Here is a 20,244-nt window from a genome sequence, read left to right as displayed (position 1 = left end):
TAACACTAGATTTATTAGACGTCTCGATTTCCACCAATGTGATTGGAGAAAAATAGTATTTTATTGTGGTTTTAATTTACATTTCTTTGATAATAATGAATATGTTTATATTTTATTAATGTGCTTCTTATGACAAGACTGTTCATGCATTTTGCTTATCCTTGCGGTTGGATTTTTATCTTTACCCTGCTCATCAGTAGGATAAGCAGGATAATTTTTCAGTGTACTTATAGTTCTGTTCTTCTCCAATCATTTGCAGAAATAGCTTCTGCAAATTGCAACTTGTTCTTTCATTCGCTTTTGTGGCATATGTGAGGTTAATTTAAAAATGAACTTACCAATCTTCTCTTTTATATAGTATTATCACTTTTTGACTTTTTAGAAATTTTTTTAAATGCCCATCAGAGGACAAAGGTATTCTTGTATATTTCTTTCTAAAATTTTAGGCTGTCCTTTTCATATACAATTCTTCATTCCACCCGGAATTGATTTAAATGTATGCTGAGATTCTAATAACCATAAAGCATCATTATTGTCGATTCCAATCACCATTCTGCATCAAAATTATAGGAATGCTGTTGTAATTTTCTTTTATTTGTATAGATGACTTATTTCCCATGTTCCATGCATTAACTATTCTATTCTTTTCAAAGTGATTAGCAGTGCCAACTCTGTGATATATCATGTTTCCATACATCCTTGGCTCCGATTCTGAGCTCATTATTCTTTTTCACAATTTTATTACAATTTTATTACAATATCAATACCATGATATTAATTACCAGAGAAATACACTTTGCTATCTGGTAGGGAAATGTGTATCATGTTGTGAGAATTATTTTCATTCTCCTTGTGTTTTATTCTACCATATAAATTTTAAAGTCAAGGCTATCATATTAATTTTAGAACCATTTTTAGCAAAAACAGCACCCAACAATACTAATAATAAAATAATTGTGATTTTACCTGATATTTAACATAATATATAAAATTGGGGGATATTTGCTAATTTGCCAAAGTCCCCTATGAATTATGATTATTATTTAACATTTTTTCATGAAAAATCATACTAGCTAAAAATAATGGACTTTTTTTTCTCTTATGATGATTAATTTATGCTTTAACTTGTAAGATGTTTGTGAATAAGTTTGACATTTAAATCCATGAACTTTGAGCAAACAGATTATCCTCTACAGTGGGAGTGGGCCTTGTCCAATCAGATGGGAGCCTGACTAGACCAAAGAGACCAGCCTCCTTAACAAAGGGAATTCTCCATCACACTTCTATTGGACTTCATCTATACCTTCCCTTCTCCTGGGTTTTCACCTGCTGGCCCATAGTGCAGATTTTATGCACTGCTGACCTGGGCCCCCTTTTGCTTCATGTGCAAGAAATTGGCTGAAATATAGGGGATCCTACTGGTGGCTCTAGGCTTGGACCATGAGAATGTTGCCTTCTGTCTACCTGCATTTCACGTGACACGTTATTAGCATGTAATGTTCACTCTCAGCTGTTGGCTCTAGTTTTTACTGCAGTATTTCTTCTTGCAGTGTAGTGTTAATTTTTTTTTCATATTCAAAGATTTCTCTTTCTTTCTTAAGAGACCAGCAATGCACTACAAAGCATGTTTTGTGAAATGCATCCAGGATCCAGTTTTCACTTGACCAGGAGAGCACTTGGGATTATCAAGCTCAACATAATGAAAGTTTTCACTGATTCATTATCTTTGTCAAAAGCTTAATACGTACCAAAATAATCTTGCCAGCAACAGAGTTTTAAGAGAGATAAGGAGTTCACAGTCAGTGGAATATAACCTTGGTAGAGGGCTATGGCATCCTAGCTCACAGCAACCTCAAATTCTTTTTTTTTTTTTTTTTTAATTATTGGGGATTCATTAAGGGTACAAGAAACCAGGTTACACTGATTGCATTTGTTAGGTAAAGTCCCTCTTACAATTGTGACTTGCCCCCAAAAGGTGTGGCACACACCAAGGCCCCACCCCCTCCTTCCTTGTAAGTGTCACTGAAGGGGGATCTCTATCTGTTTGGTTCTATGCCTGGAGGATGACAGTTATACATTTGAGTCCTTTGTGAAGATTCTAGATTGAGCAGTGATTTCAACTGCTTGGTTTCTGAAAGAGAATATTGGGAAAAGAAATGGAATTTCTTGTTACTGATTAAATGACACTTGTACTTGGGCAAGACACTGTGGAGAAAACAGAAAGGGAGAGAAATCTTGGTGAGAAGCACCCCTCTGCAGGGATGTGCACCAGCCGCCATATTACCTCCTTTTTTGCAAATCCACCACAGCGCCTCACCCAGCTCATTCCTTCTACCCCGCCCCTTATGTTCAGACTTTGTGAAATGCTCTAGGGCTGCCCTTGGAGCTTCTGAAGTATTCAAACTCAGACCCCAGCGCTGGGCAATGCACAAGGGAGTTGGTTCTAGGAGGATGGGGTTTCTGCAGCTTTCAGAATGTGCTCCCCTCCCTGCATTGTCTGATGCACAGATGAGCACAAAGCCTGTCCTTTGTGAGTGAGGACTGGGAGGGGGGCCAGCCCTGGGGCAAGGAAATAGGAAAGTGTTTCTCAGACAGTGCCTTAAAGACTAAACCGGCATGAGAAAAAGAATTATATTTTTTAAAAAGTGATAAGACCAGGAGGTAAGTTGGCCTCTCTAGTGGGTGATAAAAGAGAAGTCACTCATCCATGAAATAGAAATAGCAGGAGCCGCCGCTGCAGCCGCTTCACGTCTGCTTCTGCAGATAAACGCTCATTACCTCGGAATCACCAAACAGGGGGTGGGCCTGGCATTTGTAAAATTTGGAGAACAGCTACAACCAATCACCACAACTCCAGCGAGATACACAGCTCTTCTGCACACGGCTTTCTCAGGCCAGAACCAGTCCCCTCCTGCACTGGGTGGAGGTACAGATCCCAGAGGACCATCCAATACTCTGAACTCTCTGGAAATGCTCTGTTTTATTCATGACAAAATCGCTCAGCCTTCTTCCAAATACAGAGTTCAGTAAAGAAATAATCTGAAAACTTCTTGGAATTTGTGGGAACATAAACAAAAACAGTCAGGGTTATGAATTTAGCATTAGGTTGCTCACAAAGTCAGTCCCCACTGCCTGCCATCCCTAACCCAGGCCATAGTATTAGGCTGCTGACAGGGGCAGGAAGATCTTTTGCGCACCAAACTCGCTTCCCTGGTGTTCACACTACCTTCAGCCAGACTAATATATCAGTTCCAGCCTCACCACCTGATGTGCACTCTAATACCAAGTCCGTATCATCTATTGTGTCCTTGACCCTATTACAGACTTTATAAATAGGCTGCCGCCTTATTCAAGACCCACCTTTGGCCAGGTTAGATGAGCTGACACAGTCTTGTTTTCTTGGGCCCAAGTGTTTCTCTTGAGAATCTGCCTCATTATATTCCAGTTTATCCTGCAGGCTGCGTTATTTCTGCCAGCTGATGTCTCTTCTTTCTCCATCTGACCTCTGAATTTGTTTCTTTTTCATCACCAGCATCATCTGGAGACATGTTTAGTCCAGATAAGGTGAGAAGTTATTACTCCAAGACCCTCTTGTAAGCACCAATATGCAGGAGGCAATTCTAGATACATATTCCAGCATATTCCAAATCCTCCCTATTTTCTCTCTTCTATTACAATTAATTTGTTAATAATCTCTTGAGATAAAACTCGGAGTAGACATCCCTATTCCAATTTCAAGGGGTTTAAATGCGTTCTGTTGACTTCTATCCACTGTTTCTATCAGGCCAATAATAGGTTCATTTTTCAACCAAACATTTCTACTTTGGTCACATAGGTTTTGAAACAAGATTTATATTTTGAGAAATATAAGTAAAATCTGTTTATGTTTAGTAAATACTTACTGAATCTCGTTTTAGTCTCATAAGAAAGCGATGTCCTTAGCTTGAACTTTGTGTTCCACCGGGGTAGCTCCTACTGAGATCTCTTCAAAGAATTTCACTTTCCAGAAAATTCATAAAAATGCATATTGCAAAGGCAGAAATGATTTTATGCAGTTTGTTTTCTCTAAATAAAATGAGATCTCAATAGGAAATTTCTGCCTCACTGATTTTAAGACACTGAAGAGAGAATAAGAGTCTTGACATAAAAGGGAAGGAAATTGATTTTTGCCCAAGACCGATGTAGCATGGTTATTAGGAATAAATTCAGAAACCTAAGGAACTGTGTTCCTATTTATCCTCATTAGGAATACCATCAAAATTACATAGAGTGGATGGGAGGCACGTGGCAGGAGCCTTCGCTCCCCCCACACTTCCTTACTGTCTCCTCCACGCCGGACAGTGCCACATGGTGACAGGGATTGCAGTGAGAGACAGACCGACTGCCTCAGTGCAGAGATGGGGCACTCACATCCCACTCTCCCAGGCAGTTCCTCTCCTCCATTCAGGCAAGCACATGGTTAACTTTCATTCCAGGAGGCTTCCTGCTGAGGACTGAAATGAGCATAAACAAACTATCAAAAAGGAAAAAAAAAAAAAAAACTAATAAAAGAGGAAAAGAAGGGGCGGTGCCTGTGGCTCAGTGGGTAGGGAGCCGGCCCCATATACCGAGGGTGGCGAGTTCAAAACCCGGCCCCGGCTGAACTGCAACCATAAAAAAAAAAATAGCCAGGCATTGTGGCGGGCGCCTGTAGCCTCAGTTACTTGGGAGGCTGAGGCAAGAGAATCGCTGAAGCCCAGGAGTTGGAGGTTGCTGTGAGCTGTGTGATGCCACGGCACTCTGCCGAGGGCTATAAAGTGAGACTCTGTCTCTACAAAAAAAAAAAAAAGAGGAAAAGAAAAATGGACAGAACAACAGAAATAAAATACACTTAGGAACTTGGCAGAGAGTAAAAAATCCCTATCAAGTTCTTACTACCAGTATTCTGGAATTTTCTGCTTAAGAACTTCCTGAGAGGTTTCCCATCCTTATTTTCTGTTTACTGAAGGTAAAGCTCAAGCACACAGGCATGAAAATGCAGTCAAGATGAAGTTTTTGAGTAAACCAATTTCCTTTTGTCTCAGGTGGGTAAATTGCTTCCAAAATGGGGCAGAATCTCTTGGGGAAACTTCTGTGACCTCTGCTCCACAAGCTCCTGAGGGCGTTTTTCCACATTGAGTGGAAGAGAATCAAGTTTGCTGTTTTTTTGTTTGTTTGTTTTTATTAAATCATAGCTGTGTACAATAATGCAATCATGAGGTACAATGTGCTGGTTCCATATACAGTCTGAAGTATTTTCACCGAACTTGTTAGCATGGCCTTCATAGCATTTTCTTAATTATTGTGTTCAAACCCTTATACTCTACATTTAGTAAACTTCACCTGCACCCTTCCAAGATGCACCATAGGTGTGGACCAAGTTGACCATTTTAAAAGCAATGTCCTTGCGGAGGTTGACTGACATTTAGTTTAAACCCTTAAGAGGAGTTGAAGTCATTTTGAAGAAGGCTTGATTTTCCTGCCAGGAACCTGACTCTCATTATGAAAGTCCGATTTTCAAAACAAGGTGTCAATCTCACATTTTGTTTCACTAATTTCGTGTTAGTCAGGGACAGTTTATGTGCATGCTTCAGTCAAAGCGTGTCTCACAGAGCCATCCAGTCTGCCGTTACATTGGCCACATTTGTGGGGCCCAGTGCAAAGTGAGAAGGCATTAATCCTTTGTCAGAAGGGAGGAAAAAAAGCCTTTAAATGTATTAAAATGTAAGGCATTTTTCCTTCATTTCAGTCTCTAACCGCGTTTTGGTGCTTTTATGTGCTATGTAATGGAATCTAAGTACAGAAAATTTCAAAAAACAAATTCTGAGCATGTATTGTATATTTCATCCTTTGTGCATTGCCAGTTTTAAATGCAAGCACAAACTGTGTTTTTATTTGCCCAGCTGTGTATTTATTCCTTATTCTTGCGTATTTAATCAGCTAGGTAAAATTTTCTAAGTTAAAAATGTATTTCAGAAGTTCAAAAGTATTATTTATCTGTTTTCTTGTATCTCCTGCTGCTGTTAAGATGTCTGCTGTGTCAATTTGGCATTTCTTTGAAGACAATATGACTTTGTTTGGGGCTACTTTTTAATCTCCCCTTTTAAATTTACTCATGATAAAATCACTATCTCCAGTCAATGATGTGGAAAAGATGCAGATTTTAATAAACGATGCTGGGAAGTGCAGATAACTATATGTTTTTCCCACCACATATAAATCTATATAAATAAGATTCTAGTAAATTCTATATAAATCAGAGATTAAACATTAAAATTGAAATCACACAAATACTTTCAAAAACAAGAATGAATTCTTGTAATATAGGTGTGGGAAAACATTCTTCACTGTGACTCAAGTTGCATTAAAAAAAAGAAATGATAAATGTAGTTTTGTGAACAGTGGAAAGAAATACGTTTGCAGGATGAAAAGCATAGGAAAATAAAAAGGCAAGTGACAATTGGGCATCATTTTCATCTCTTTTTTTTTTTATGATGTTCTTATTCACCTATAACTTTTTCTTTTTGTGTAACTTCTTTCATGTTTGTGAACTCTCATTCACATTATTGGTTTCCCTTATGTATAAAGGAATATATATGTGTATGTGTGGGGGTGAATAGGGTGCCAAAAATGTACACCCATTTTAAGAAAGAAAAAAACTGTATGAAAATTGTAATGCTCAATATATACCAAAAACAAAAGGTGATTACATGTCATGTTTGACTTCTGCAGTTACAAGAGGTGCTGAAGGTGGTTACGTTCGCATCCAGGCACTTCTGGTTTTGGCGAACCACTGCCTGAGCAACCTTGCCTCCTGGATCTGGCCTTGTGCACATCACACACAGGTTCGGTTGCACATTCACACCTCCATTGTCATTGGACTTCCACAATGTTTTCAAATTTCAAATGTCATTTCTTTTTTGGGTTTTTTTTTTTTTTTTTTTTTTTTTGGTTTTTGGCCCGGGCTGGGTTTGAACCCACCACCTCCGGCATATGGGATCGGCGCCCTACCCCTTGAGCCACAGGCGCCGCCCTCAAATGCCATTTCAAATGGTCTTGCGCTCCTCAAATGACAACCGTGCTTCCTCTATTTCTTTGACCGTCCTGCCCGTTGTATGGTGATGCATTTACTTAATTAACACCATCTTTGGAGCAAACTTCATACTACCCTTTGCTACCTTAATTCAATTCAACTTCAAAAAGTAATACATAGATAACATCTCTTAAAATGCATATATGTTTTTTGGCAACCATCTATGTGTCTAAACATGACACAGGTTTGTATGTGTGAGTGTGTGTGTGTGTGTGTTGTTTCTTGGTTGAGAGCTTATTTGTTATGTCAGAATTATTTGGATGGCTTACCCTGCACTGGCTTCCTACTACAAGTTCAGATTGTTATTGTCATTCCTCATCTGCTTTTCTCCTGTGAAAAATGTACTCATTATCTTGAATTCTATAACTATGTATTAACCAATTCCGTATATATTTTCTGGTTGATCTTCTAAAATACAAACTTAACCATGTCACTATCGCAAATGTTCCCAGTAGATTCCTATATGTTTGAGCACGAAACATAGATTGTATCTTTCAGGGTCTGTCATTACCAACTATTTATCCCTATTTCGGATAATATCCTTTACATCTTTTAAATTTCTAAAACTTTCCTGCAGGTGTCACAACACTGAAGGCCACTCTGATCTTTGTGGCCTTTTTCATGTGAGTTCCCACCTGAGATATGCTTTTCTCTCCTTGAGTATCCAGTGAATTTAACTTATTTCAGAAATTAACTATACTGTCTCTGTGAAGACTTTACTCAATAAATCTTGTATAAATCAATGTGCACTTGATTAACTGATAAATACATGAAAGCTAATTTAGCAGAACTTTATAGATACATTTCAATCAAATAAATACAGAGCTTTAAACAGTTTCAACTAATACATTTCAATCAAATAAAGACAGAGCTTTAAACGGTTTCAACTAATCGTCTTAAAACAGTCCAGGAGAAATGTATCCCCTATTTACTACTTACAATTGTTACTATTTTGTCATGAAGGATTTACATACATTATTTTATTCTCCCAGAAAAGCAGTTCTCCATTTCACTGATGAGAAATTTGAAACTTCAAGCAAATATTTAACTTGCCCAAGATCATAAAACTAACAGGAGGCAGAGCCAAAATTCAAACACAAGTTTGGCTAATCCAAAGGCTCTTGTTTTTTACTAGGCCACTGTGTGCCCTTATATTGTTTTATGGGAGTTATGTGAAGTTAATAAGAACACTGTGCTTTGAATGGTATGAATAACCGGCAAGTTCTTATTTGCTCAGACTTGATATTTAGTGGTGCTAGTGGGAAAAGATGATGTGAAATAATTTCTTGCCTCTGGGAGCCTATCAACAACATAGCTTAGTTAGACAAGGTATTATAATAGTGTTGGCTTTTTTATTAACCTCTATATTTGTCAATGTACTAGTGACTTTTTTTGTTTGTTTTTCTTCTCTAAGCTGTGAGACAGCCTGTTATGTTAGAAAGAATTCAGATCTTGGAAGTCAAATAAACAGAATTTAAACCCCCGATTTACCAATTATCAGTACTATGATCTTACTACTTGCTTGAAAACGACATATTAACATTCCATAATATTGGTAGAAATGAGTTTTCTATAACATTTACTAAGACACCGTGTATGCAATTACTTAAGCACTGTGCCTGGCACAGAGTATGACTTCAGTAAATCAGCGATAAAAATGCAAGTAACCCAATTCAAAATTGGGCAAAGAGTTTGAATAGACATTTCTCTAAAGAAGGTACATAAATAAACAAAAAGCACATAAAAAAAGCTCAACACTATTATTCATTATTCATCAAGGAAATATAAATCAGAGCCACAATACAATATCACTTCACACTTATTATGTTGACTACAATAAAAAAAACATAGCAAATGTTATTTATAATGTAAAGAGATTGGAACCCTCATTCACTGCCGATGAGAAAGTAACATGGTGCCTCCTTGGTGCTTAGGTAGTTGGGTGGTTCCTCAAAACATTGAAGCTTGAATACCCACATGATCCAGCAGTTCCACTGCTAGGTATGTATCCGAGAGAAGGGAAAATGTACGTCCACACAGAAAAGTGTATGGATTTACACATCAGTGTTATTAATAATAACCAAAAAGTAGAAACAACTCAAATGAGTATTCTTTTTTTTTGTCACCGTTGGTAGAGTGCTGTGATGTCACAGCTCACAGCAACCTCCAGCTCTTGGGCTTAGGTGATTCTCTTGCCTCAGCTTCCCTTGTATCTGGGACTACAGGTCCCTGCCACAGCACCCAGCTATTTTTTTGTTGCAGTTTGGCTGGGGCTGGGTTTGAACCTGCTACCCTCAGTATATGGGGCCGGCGCCCTACTCACTGAGCCACAGCACCGCCGAGTATTCTTGTACAAATTTATAAATAAAATATTTGTATGACATACAATGGAACATTATTTAGCAATAAAATGAGGTACTGGTATATCGAGCACCTTAGGTGACCCTTGGACATCTTAAACTAAGTGAAAGAAGTCAGTCATGAAAGACCACATCTTGTATAATTTTATTTATGTCAAATATTCAGACTAGGCAAATTCTAGCAACAGAAAATAATTTAGTGATTGCCTTGGACTATTGGGGGAGGGATGTCAAGAATAAGAAATGGTCACTAATGTGCATGAGTTTCTTGTTAGATTTACATGTTCTAAAATCAGATAACGGTGATAATGCATAACTCTGAATATACTAAAAAATACTGAGCTGTGCACTGTAGATGAGTAACTTTTATAGTATATGAATTATATCTCAATAAAGCTTTTTAAAAAGAGAAAGAGAGTTCCTTTCTCGAGGATAGTGTCCCAGACCATGCTATCTCTAAGCGTATCAGGGAAACACAGCTTCTCCCTGAGACACTATCTAAAACCCTTCCATGCTATTTTCCTAGTGGCCACTAGAATTAAAGGTCTTTGTCTTTCTGGAAGGTCTATTTGAGGGTAGTTGCTTCAGATTTCTGGCAGATATTGTTATCCATTTCAACTATCAGGTTTGACGATCTGATTTCCTTACAGAGCAGATGAATGACAGGCCCACCAAGGGAGCTCTTGTGAGTTGTCACTATAAATTAATGTGTAGACAGATTCTCTCTGCCCAACCAAGGCAAGTAATGGGCACTCATGAGGTAGTGATGAGTTGTGGACCAAATTTTACAAATATCTTATATGAGAATATTTCCATACACGTATTTGTACATACAGACCATGTAAGTAAGGTGGATCATATGGCTATATAATATTTATGCAGACATAGGGTAACTCATAGGGGAACTGTTCTCACTGTAATTGTGTAAATGCTGAGAATATGAATATATTTAAAGGCCCATTTGGGGAAAATAAAAATTGTTTAAAAATCGGTCGACAACTTTTCCTTTGTCTGACATTCCTTGCTCAAGCGCAAACAGAAGCTTTATCATTGGATCTAAAATATTTAAAGACAGACTTTCATCTCAGACATTACTATTTATATTCTTTAAAATCAGCAAAACTATTAATAAGAAGTGTTATGGAGTTCATTAAGGAGATGGGTAGTTTTTATATTTGTGATTTAAATTATCTACCATACTTGTTAAATATGGAAGGAGAGATAGGGTCTGAGTAATCCTATACCTTCTCAATCCACCTGGCAGGGCCATTGCTGGGCAGAATCTATTCCATCCTTCCACGAATGTGGCCTACTGGTGCTTTTGAGTGTGGTATACATTCCCTATTGCTATCGTAGAGCACTGACCAGCCTTACCAGAGAGCTCACACTGTGTGTAAAAGCTCCACACATTACTGTATAATCCACACAATTACCTGATTCCTCTTGGAGGTAACCTGCCTTCCTCTTCCCACCAACACACAAAAATACCATCAGTTAATTACTCCTTAATGTGGATAAGCCTACATCTTATTTTGAGATGTAAGCGAAGCTATTTTAACCTGGTTCCATCTCATCTGTTTCCCCAATCAACCCCACTGAGCTAGGAGTTTTACCTACATGGGATACATGTAGAAAGGAGGTAATACTGGGTCTTGGACTCACTATAACATAAGAGCCTGAGTAAAAGGGATGAAGCAGTGTAGGAGAGTCAAATGAATGAATGAGTCAATACAGGAAAGAGAGAAAAAGAGAGAGGGAGAGAGAATGCTGAATTTCACTAAAGTGCCAGATTATTTCCAGGCATCAGTGGAAAATTTGTGTGACCTCTGTCCTATTTCATTTGAAGAGGGGTGTCCCAAAATAACCAAATATTCAAATTAACCTTAAAGATGTTAAGAGCCTGGGGGATTGTCAAGGGCTTTGTTGAGAGAATCCCCATTTTAAATATAGGCTGTGCAGCTTACAAGTTCAGTGTCCTTTGAGCAAATCTTTTAGTACTTTCTTAGCCTTGGATTCTTTATCTGTAAGATGGAGATAATGACAGCTATCTCCTAGGATTAGAATTGAAGCAGTAACATATATAAAGCAGTGAGAAAAGTATCAGATATGTAGGTACTCAAAAAAACAACAGTTATGATGATTGAGAAGGAGGGGCGTGCACCTTCAGTGAAATAAGAAGCCTGTCACAGCTTCCAGTTAAAATGTGGATAAAAGCTAAGGAGAGAAGAGACCCAAATACCAACAGAGACTATTGGGATGGACTGACACCCTCATGTTAGAGACGGAAGTTCTAACTCAAGCAAGTTTAGAACCTATAGAGAAACACGTACCTAGACTTCCTCTTATGAAACAGATTACCTAAGAGAGAAAGGCACTTTCACTTCTCCCAGTATCTATTCCCATCTTCAAAGACTATCCACTGTGTGAACCAATCGGAGAGCTGAGCAGCTGCCTTCTGACCCCTAGGAGCTGATTCATGAGGTAACACTCTCCGCTGTCATTTCTGTACCTCTCCGCGGTAACTCTGGGACCATAAGAGGGAGTTAGTTGGGACCCACATTGCAATCTAGGAGGAATAGAGTCTGCAGGGAAAATCCTTTATGTGGGCTGGAAGAGCCACCCTGGAAACAGTGTATACTGAGATTCATGCCACCCTCCACAGATTACTGTAGAATCCACACAACCATCCAGCAATTCAGAAGGCAGTGTCATCACTCTGTCGCCTTCACAGAGCACAGTGTACTAAGCTACTGCCACCTCGAAGATGGCCCTGGGGTGTGGGGTTCTGGGTTGGGGACACCTCTGCCAAGAGCAGGTGCGAGGGAAAAAACTTGCACATAAGTGAACGGAGGAGCCAAAAGCAACCCTGTTTGTTGGCAAACACGGAGGGTACAAGTTAGCTGAACCCCTGGGTAAGAGAAAATAAAGAGAGGAGGAAACTGAAGTAAAAGAGAGAAAAGCTGCAGTGCAAGGAGAAAAAAAAAACCTCAAAAATTCTGAGAAAGGCCTATGTCTGAACGTGATTTCATTCAGAATCCCGGAGAAAATATCAAACAACCGTCATCTTTTATGAGAATAATCAAATAGGCTTTAAGAAATAGTAACATGAAAGAAAAAACACATTCCACTCCCACAAGGACAAGCAGGGAGTATTTTGTTTTGTTTTCCTTGCCGGTGCTCAGCCCGGTCCTGGTCACAGTGGACATAATAAATATAAATGACATTCAGCAAAGGTTAACTTCATTCAGCTCTGGGAGGAAAAATTACCTGTGATATTTATCCTCTTCTGTTATTTTGCTTCATTTTTTTAAATCTCTATAATAAAAATGACACGTTTTTGAAATAAGGGGAAATATGCATACGAATTATATGACTTTGTCACTCCCGTTAATCACTGTCGAAATGGATGCGGAAAAACCTCCCAGGAAAAGAACTCTAATGATGCCGAGATTGGGGTGCCGACCTATCTGTAGGCACATCTGGCAAATTGGGTGGGAGTAACCCAGGGGAATGATATTTCCAGAGGGGTGAGGATCCGTATGGAGAAAGTCTAGCCCAAGGAAAGAAGAAATCCGTTGTAATAAGACAGACTTGGTGACAGGCCGGAAGGGGGGAGGGGAGCAATGATACCACACTGTGGCTGTTTCCCCGAATCATACTAATAGCTTGAACCAGTGTACACTGCTGGGGAACTTCTCTCAATTGTAAGAACCTAACAGAAAGAAGAGGATCATCCCTCTACTAAGAAAAAAGCAACAATTGACAGTTGCCCCATCAATGCCCAAAATCCAAGCAAATGGATAAAGATGCTACTTAGAACATTAAGCCAGAGATTGCACTTGTCCTGGAAAGTGGTGAGCACTGGTCTGGAGTGGGAAGACTTTGAGGAATGAAGCTGGTTGGAGGACTACCAGTTAAGCCCAGAGGCAAATGACCCAAATGTGAGCAGTGCAGAGGTGAAGAGTAACAGCTGGGCATCATGAGGCCCACACCTCAACCCATGGACACCAGCCTCACAGGCTGCAGTGGAGTAGGAAGCAGTGACTCAGGGACAGGCAGTGGCAGCAGGTTGGGCCCTGGTTCAGCTGCTGAGGAAGCAGAGACTGGCCTGATGCCCCTGAGGACACCCTGGAGGGACTGAGCTCATATAGCCCAGGTATTCCCATTAAAGTGATTCCAAGTTCACCCAGAGGTAGGGGCCACCTAATTATGTTTGAGCTATACAAGCAATGAAAGATATTCAAATGAGAAATTAAAAGAAAAATTTTTCAATGGCTCTCCACTCTCTCTCGCTGCCTACTCTCCTAAACCTGTCATTCTGGACAGCTGTGATTTAAGCCCACACCACGTCTCTAACCTCCTCCCACTAGGTGCTGCCATCAAACCGCACAGCTCAGTGAGAAAGTTTCAGAACTTGATGTTGTCTGGGCATTCTTCTGCCTCCTGTGTTACTTCACCTTCCAAATCTGAGTCGTGCCCCCTGAGGATCTGCGAATATGATGCTGAGCTGTACTAAGTCATAAAGCTGAAGCTGGCCATGGGGATGAGGGGAGGGTTGCAGGGAGAAAGCTCAGCTCCAGTTCCAGGCAGACCTGCTGCACCTGGCTCTGCCCCCCACTGGCTGTGCACTCAGACACAGATGCACCACTGCTCTGAGCCTGTTTCTTCGTATATGAAGGGACGAAAGTAACAATCACCTTACTTAACAGCTTAACCTGAAGAATAAATGGTATAAGGCAGGGCTGCCCAAATGTTTTCACGTCATGGTGCATAGAAATAAAGGCTCTCTGTGGCCCAGGGGCTTCTACAGGCCCAAGTCCCTGTTCAACCCCCTCAGAGATGAACGGCACACGTATCTCAATGCATCTGCAAATCTTTTATGGTGTTCTAGGTTCCATGACCCCAGGTAGGGAAGATGTGTGCAAAACACCTACCATAATGTCTGGCTTTGGGCATTTCCTCAGTAAATGTTAGTTCCGTACACTTATTCCCTGAGAAAAGGATACTTTGCATATTCCTTTAATTATAAGCAAAGAATACCTGGTTAGTACAGGAGAAAATGCATCCTGGAAGTACAGCAGGAGAGGTCACACTGGGGAGTTAAACGAGCTCCTCCACTCTCTCTGATTAATATTTGTTCTAAGTACAGATGTTAGTACTTTCTTAGTACCTTACATGTCTTCTATGATCTGTCCCCTCTGATGTTTACTTACTGACACTATGTATATTTCCAGCAAGTTTCTCTCTGCATCAGGATGCAACCTCCAAAATTAAAGAAAAAGAGTGAACCCAAGGCACGAAGACAGATTACTGCAGAGAGTACTACTGTTAACATTATCCCTGCTCTGAAGAGGGTCCGAGGCCTCCAGGGGGCCAAGTCTATGTCCAAGTATTGTGTTGATAGTCAAGGAGGGAACGTGCTTGGCTGGGCCCCTCCTGGTAACCCTGTGCATTATTCCAGGAGCCCCCTTCTTGTACAGCCCCAGGAAAGTAGTAACTTTTCTCCTATGTTCTCAAAGCACTTTCTTTCTACCATATTTTTTTGGCCTTTTAATGACCTCCTTATATTTTTTCAATATACTATAATGACACATAATATTTGAACAGTACAGTGAACACTTCCATTCCTTCCACCGGTTTTACATTCTCGGGTTAACTCCCCAGTGGGCTGATCTCCAGTCATCGCCTGGGTGGAGCGTCCTCTCTGGTTATGAACCCTGCTGGTGCTACCTGGGCTCCCCCACATGCAGTAACTGCCTCACTTTCCTTCCTTCCACACTCTGCTCTGTGACTCTCAGCTCAGTCATGGGCTCCAGGGGCAATCCTTGAGTTTCAAAAGATTATTTTCCAACTAAAACATGCACTGAAGCTTTAATATCCTCTAACTCACCAATACATTGCAGGCATGGTCTACTTGGAATTTCACTTATTCTTCTTTCTCCTCTATGATTCTTGGAGGATAAGGGGATAGTCTTCATTATCCTAACTTCCTTCTCTTGAGCAGTTTATTCGTGTTTCTTATCCATGACATTCGCTCTGTACAGATTCAAAGGACACACCTCTGACCCAATAGTGAAAATTACTAGGAGGTGATTCTGGGTCTGTACCTGGCAGGGGTTTTGTGAGAGCTTTGCAGAGTTGTGGGGATGCGTGTTAGAAACTTACTATATTCCCAACTTACAATTGATATTAAGGAGAGATCAAATAGGCATCCTGTGCTTAAGAACCTCATAGCCTAGCAAGAGAGACACAGACATCAAGAAATAAACGCAATCAAGGACCACCACCTTTAGAACAGGAGTGTGTTCGGGGCATGCTGTGGCTCAAGGGAGAGGCAGTCAAATCTACTACAGGGTACAACCTCCAGACTGGAATGCTGAATATCCTCAGATAAGATTTCTTTCCCCCATTAAACTGCCTTTTGGGTTTTACTTTTTATGAAAATAATGCTTATACTTAAGACTCCTTCCCCAAAGGGCCATTGTGTTCTGTTGGTTTGAAATTTCTTTCTCTCCAGACATTACTAATACATTTATGGGCCGAGTATGAGATGTGAGCACATTAGAAGGCAGCCAGAACATTATTTGTTTAAAATAAGCAACTGACATTTAAAAAGCTAGAGGCAAAGCAAGAAAATGATATCCCAGGCTCCAGCTTCACACACGTGTTCTTCCCTGGAGAGGCGGCATAGGAAATCATCACCTGCTTTTGGCTTTCCTCCAGAAAGAGTGAAATGACGGATTTCGGGGTCAGCCAACATGAACTCAGGTTATGAACTAGGGCTCTAGGGAGAAATGTAAGGTGAAGGGGAAAAGTGACTAGGAACTTGGACCCACATGCAAATAAAGTTCAAATTAAAAAGGAATATTAAAAGGGCGGTGCCTGTGGCTCAAGGAGTAGGGCACCGTCCCCGTATACCTGGGGTGGGGGATTCAAGCCTGGCCCTGGCCAAAACTGCAAAAAAAATAAATAAATAAATAAAAAGGAATATTAAAGAATAGTTTTTAAAAGTAAAATCATGCCTCTCATACAAATATAAGCATCATGACTCAAACATTTTACTTACTAATTAATGAAGGCTTCAGTAAGACGGTACACCCAGTTCAAAGAAGAATTCAAAGATATGTGTATTGTTTGTGTATATATGTCTGTGCCTACACACACGTGCCCATATATGTGTGTAGATACATCCCTTTGTGTGTGTGCACACCTACCATCACAAACTTTGAAATGGATTTAAAATTTGATGAAAACTGACCTTTCTATGGGAATGAGAGGAAAAATCAGTTGTTTTCTCCACTGGACAAAATTTGTTTGCATATCTATGAACAAGAATCGCTTGCATTATTGTCAATTATCTGCAACTTAAAACAAGGAATAAAGACGAGGAAAAGCACAAAGACTCAGTAAAACTGATATCTCAGGAGGTGATCTCCACTTCTCCTCTGAATTCGCTCAGTAACGTTTTTACTCTATTCCAAAATCTCCCACAGATCATTTTTTCCTCCAGCGATTACTCCCAGGCAGCCAGCTCCAAGTGACTGCAGGTTGTTCTCCTAAGAGGTTGAGCACTCTCCAGCCAGTCACCCGTCAGAAACTCCAGCAAGGCATCCTTGCTCTTTATCTTCCATCACTTCAAGTGAGAGCTCGTATCTCAGTCTGACCTCGGGTGCAGATGGCTCGTGTCTGTGTCTCTGACCCCTCACCCCACAGCTGTCCTCTTGAAGTTTCTCATCATTCTGCTGTGTACCATGAACACTGTGTGGATTCCTATGTATCATAAGCATTTGTAGAACAAGGTTGAAGTAGACATGGGCAATGACAGAGGTTGACATCACAGCCATGTCTGTCACAGAAGCTGCCCCTGTTATGCCTGAGGTCATCTTCTCTGGGAAGCCTCTTCAACTACACCCCTTCTGCTGAGCTTTCAGCATTTCCTGTCTGTGCCCCCAAAGCCCCACTTCTGCGCCTCCTTAGGGCTCTCTCTGATTTGTTCCAGACTTGGTTCTGCAGACTCCTCTTACCCCAGTTTTCCTGCACTGTAGAAGGTGCTCCTTGAAAATAAGGGTCCTATTTTTATCATCCTCAGGCCTTCCTTGAACTCAATTATTGCCAAATTATAAAATAACAAATTATAAAAGAATGTATTATGCACCATCAAATAAGACCAATAAACTTGAATGGCGAGAGGCAGAGTAGAAGCGAGGCTGAGCCAAAGATGGCGATGAACAGAAGCTCGGGGTTCGAGGGTTCTCTGAGATGTCAGAGAACCTCAGAAGTAAATATTCCTTAACCAGTCAGTGTTTTTCCCATTTTTAGCAGAACTGGATCATCTCATGAAAGCGAAGGCCCCAGAAATCTGGGCCCAGCCAGGCACCTAAGCAATCAGCTTCTTTTCTCCCACTATCCCAGGTTCACGTAGGAGGCTGAGAATTTTCCAGACATGTTATGCCATTTGAAAACCCATGCCTTTGTACATTCTGTCTGAAATGCTCGCTTTACTATTTTAGACCTACACATCAAATAGCCTCTCCTTTATGGAACTTTCCCTGACCTCCCCTATAGAGTTGACCGCTCTCAGCTCGAGTCCTCCTTGCCTCCCTGCCTACAGATCAAATTCGATGCCATCCACAGAGGTGCTGGGTTTGCTGCTCCACCTGTCACAATGTTTCCCCTGCTGTGCAGAGAACAGAGAAGGTTCAGAAATGTGGTAGGTGAGCTCATACCTCTCCTGTCATATGTTCTTCCCTTGGGAGAGAGCTCTAGTGTCTAACTCTCCCAGTCTCTCTCCTTTTCTTTAATCATTCATTCCCCTGCAATGAAGAAAGATTTCACTCAACTGTGAATTTGGTAGAAGAAATCAGAAAGGAGAGCCTGAGTTCCACCTATTCCTGTTTCTCCCTGGAAACGTGCTACCTTCTGGAAGTACACATCTGCTCTTCTCTGGGACATAAATTTTGAAATTCAGAATCCAGTGAGAGGAGGTAGGTCTAGAGCAGTGGTTCTCAACCTGTGGGTCACGACCCCTTTTTAACAGTGAAAATACACTGCGGCATTAGGAAGGTTGAGAACCACTGGTCTAGAGGGTGTCTGTGGTATCCAATGGCTCACTGGCATATCGTGCCTAAGCTACGTTCTCCAACATCAGCTTTATTTCAGTAATGAAGATAATATCCTGATCACTGCCTTAGAGTCAAAGAAGTATACTACTGCTTGAGGCCCCCTTAAATCCTCAACTATATTGCCCTTCTCGGTAGAAATTCATACCCCAGGCTCCCAAATAATTCTTGGACTTGGTTTTACACTATGCTCGTTGGTGTTGGAGCAAGAAGGCTGAGAGGTGAAGGCTGAGAGGAACTAGAGGGAGGGAGGTTGGAAAGAGGCAGGTCACGTTCTCCAGCTTGCCTGGGAAGGTTTCCTCTCCTCAGGACAGTTCTTCCTCCATGGAAATTCACCTGGAGCCCATGAACGCCACAATCACACAGTCTATTTCTAGAACCTGTTAGTGGAGTGAAGTATTTTATTTTGCTGTTTTTTCTCCTTACCTTCACTCTCCTCCCTCACAGCTTACAAAAGGCTGCTGTACAATTACTACAATCTGACAAGCACTTCGCAATTTCCCTGCACGCTTAAGTGGATTTACTGCCTTTCCATCATTCTTTTTCAAAAGAGTAATTGGAATGAGTCAGTCTCTCCTATGGCCTCCAGTTTGCCAAGCATCCTCCTTGAGAAAGACTAAGGTAGGTACTGTTTAGAACTTACTATGTATTTTAATCAGAGACAGAAAATAGTAGATTTGACATTTCAGTTTCCATTTTGTTGAGTTAACTCAGTGTTGACTTGAGAGTTTCACCATATCACCTTGATGAGCTCTCCTCTTCACCATCCTTTCCATTTCATGCAGGATGTATTCCCAACAATAGTCCTACGTTAGCCCATTTTCCTTTTCAAACTTATCCCCCACAATAATACAAACTCTTACATAGTTGATCTTGCACTTTCAATATTCAGAAGAAAAACGTCAAATTCTGCCTTTGATACTTTTTCTTATGTAGTTCTTTTTTGAGAATATTAATTCTTTTTCTGCTAATCCAAGTCTACCCTTCAAAGACCATTTCAAATCCTACTTCTTCCAAGAAGACATTGAGCCCACCCTGGGTGAATCAATCCTTTTTATTTGCAAATACTGCCTCATGGCCTAATTGCTTTTATTCATTACTAACATTATCCCTTTTATAAATAACCGTGAGATTCATAGACCTCAAGGAGCTGATAGAATTGTCAGGGATCCAGAAAAGCAAGCAGATCATCCGTGCATTGTGGAATGTGCATACTTGATAGTGGAAAGTATAAGGCTCTTTGGGAGTACAGGTGAGGGTTTCTCTCCCAGGCTGAAAGTCAGGAATGGCTGTCTGCGCTGGGCATGAGGAGCCAGCTAGTGAAGAATAGACTAGATAGCTATTAGAAACAGTGCACTCCATCTAGAGAGAGCAGCAAAGACCTGTGTAAAGACCCAGAATGATGAGGCCTGCTGAGTGAGAGGCTCTCCAAGCAGGAACAAATAGGCTGGACGGGGTGCCAGGGTGGGTGTTTGGTGGAGTGGAGGTGAGAGAAGTCAGAGTGTCAAGGGTCTTGTAAGCCAAGACACAGGGCTTGCCATAGGCTCCAAGGACGAGGGGCTTAAGTGTCTTAATTAGTTTACAGTTCCCACTATCAGAGAGAAAAAGCTCCGTCTATGTTAGATGAATCTCAGGTGGACAGAACTGTTTTTTC

This window comes from Nycticebus coucang, chromosome 4, assembly GCF_027406575.1.
Source record: "Nycticebus coucang isolate mNycCou1 chromosome 4, mNycCou1.pri, whole genome shotgun sequence".
In the NCBI taxonomy this organism is placed as follows: domain Eukaryota; kingdom Metazoa; phylum Chordata; class Mammalia; order Primates; family Lorisidae; genus Nycticebus; species Nycticebus coucang.
This window is presented reverse-complemented; position numbering follows the sequence as displayed.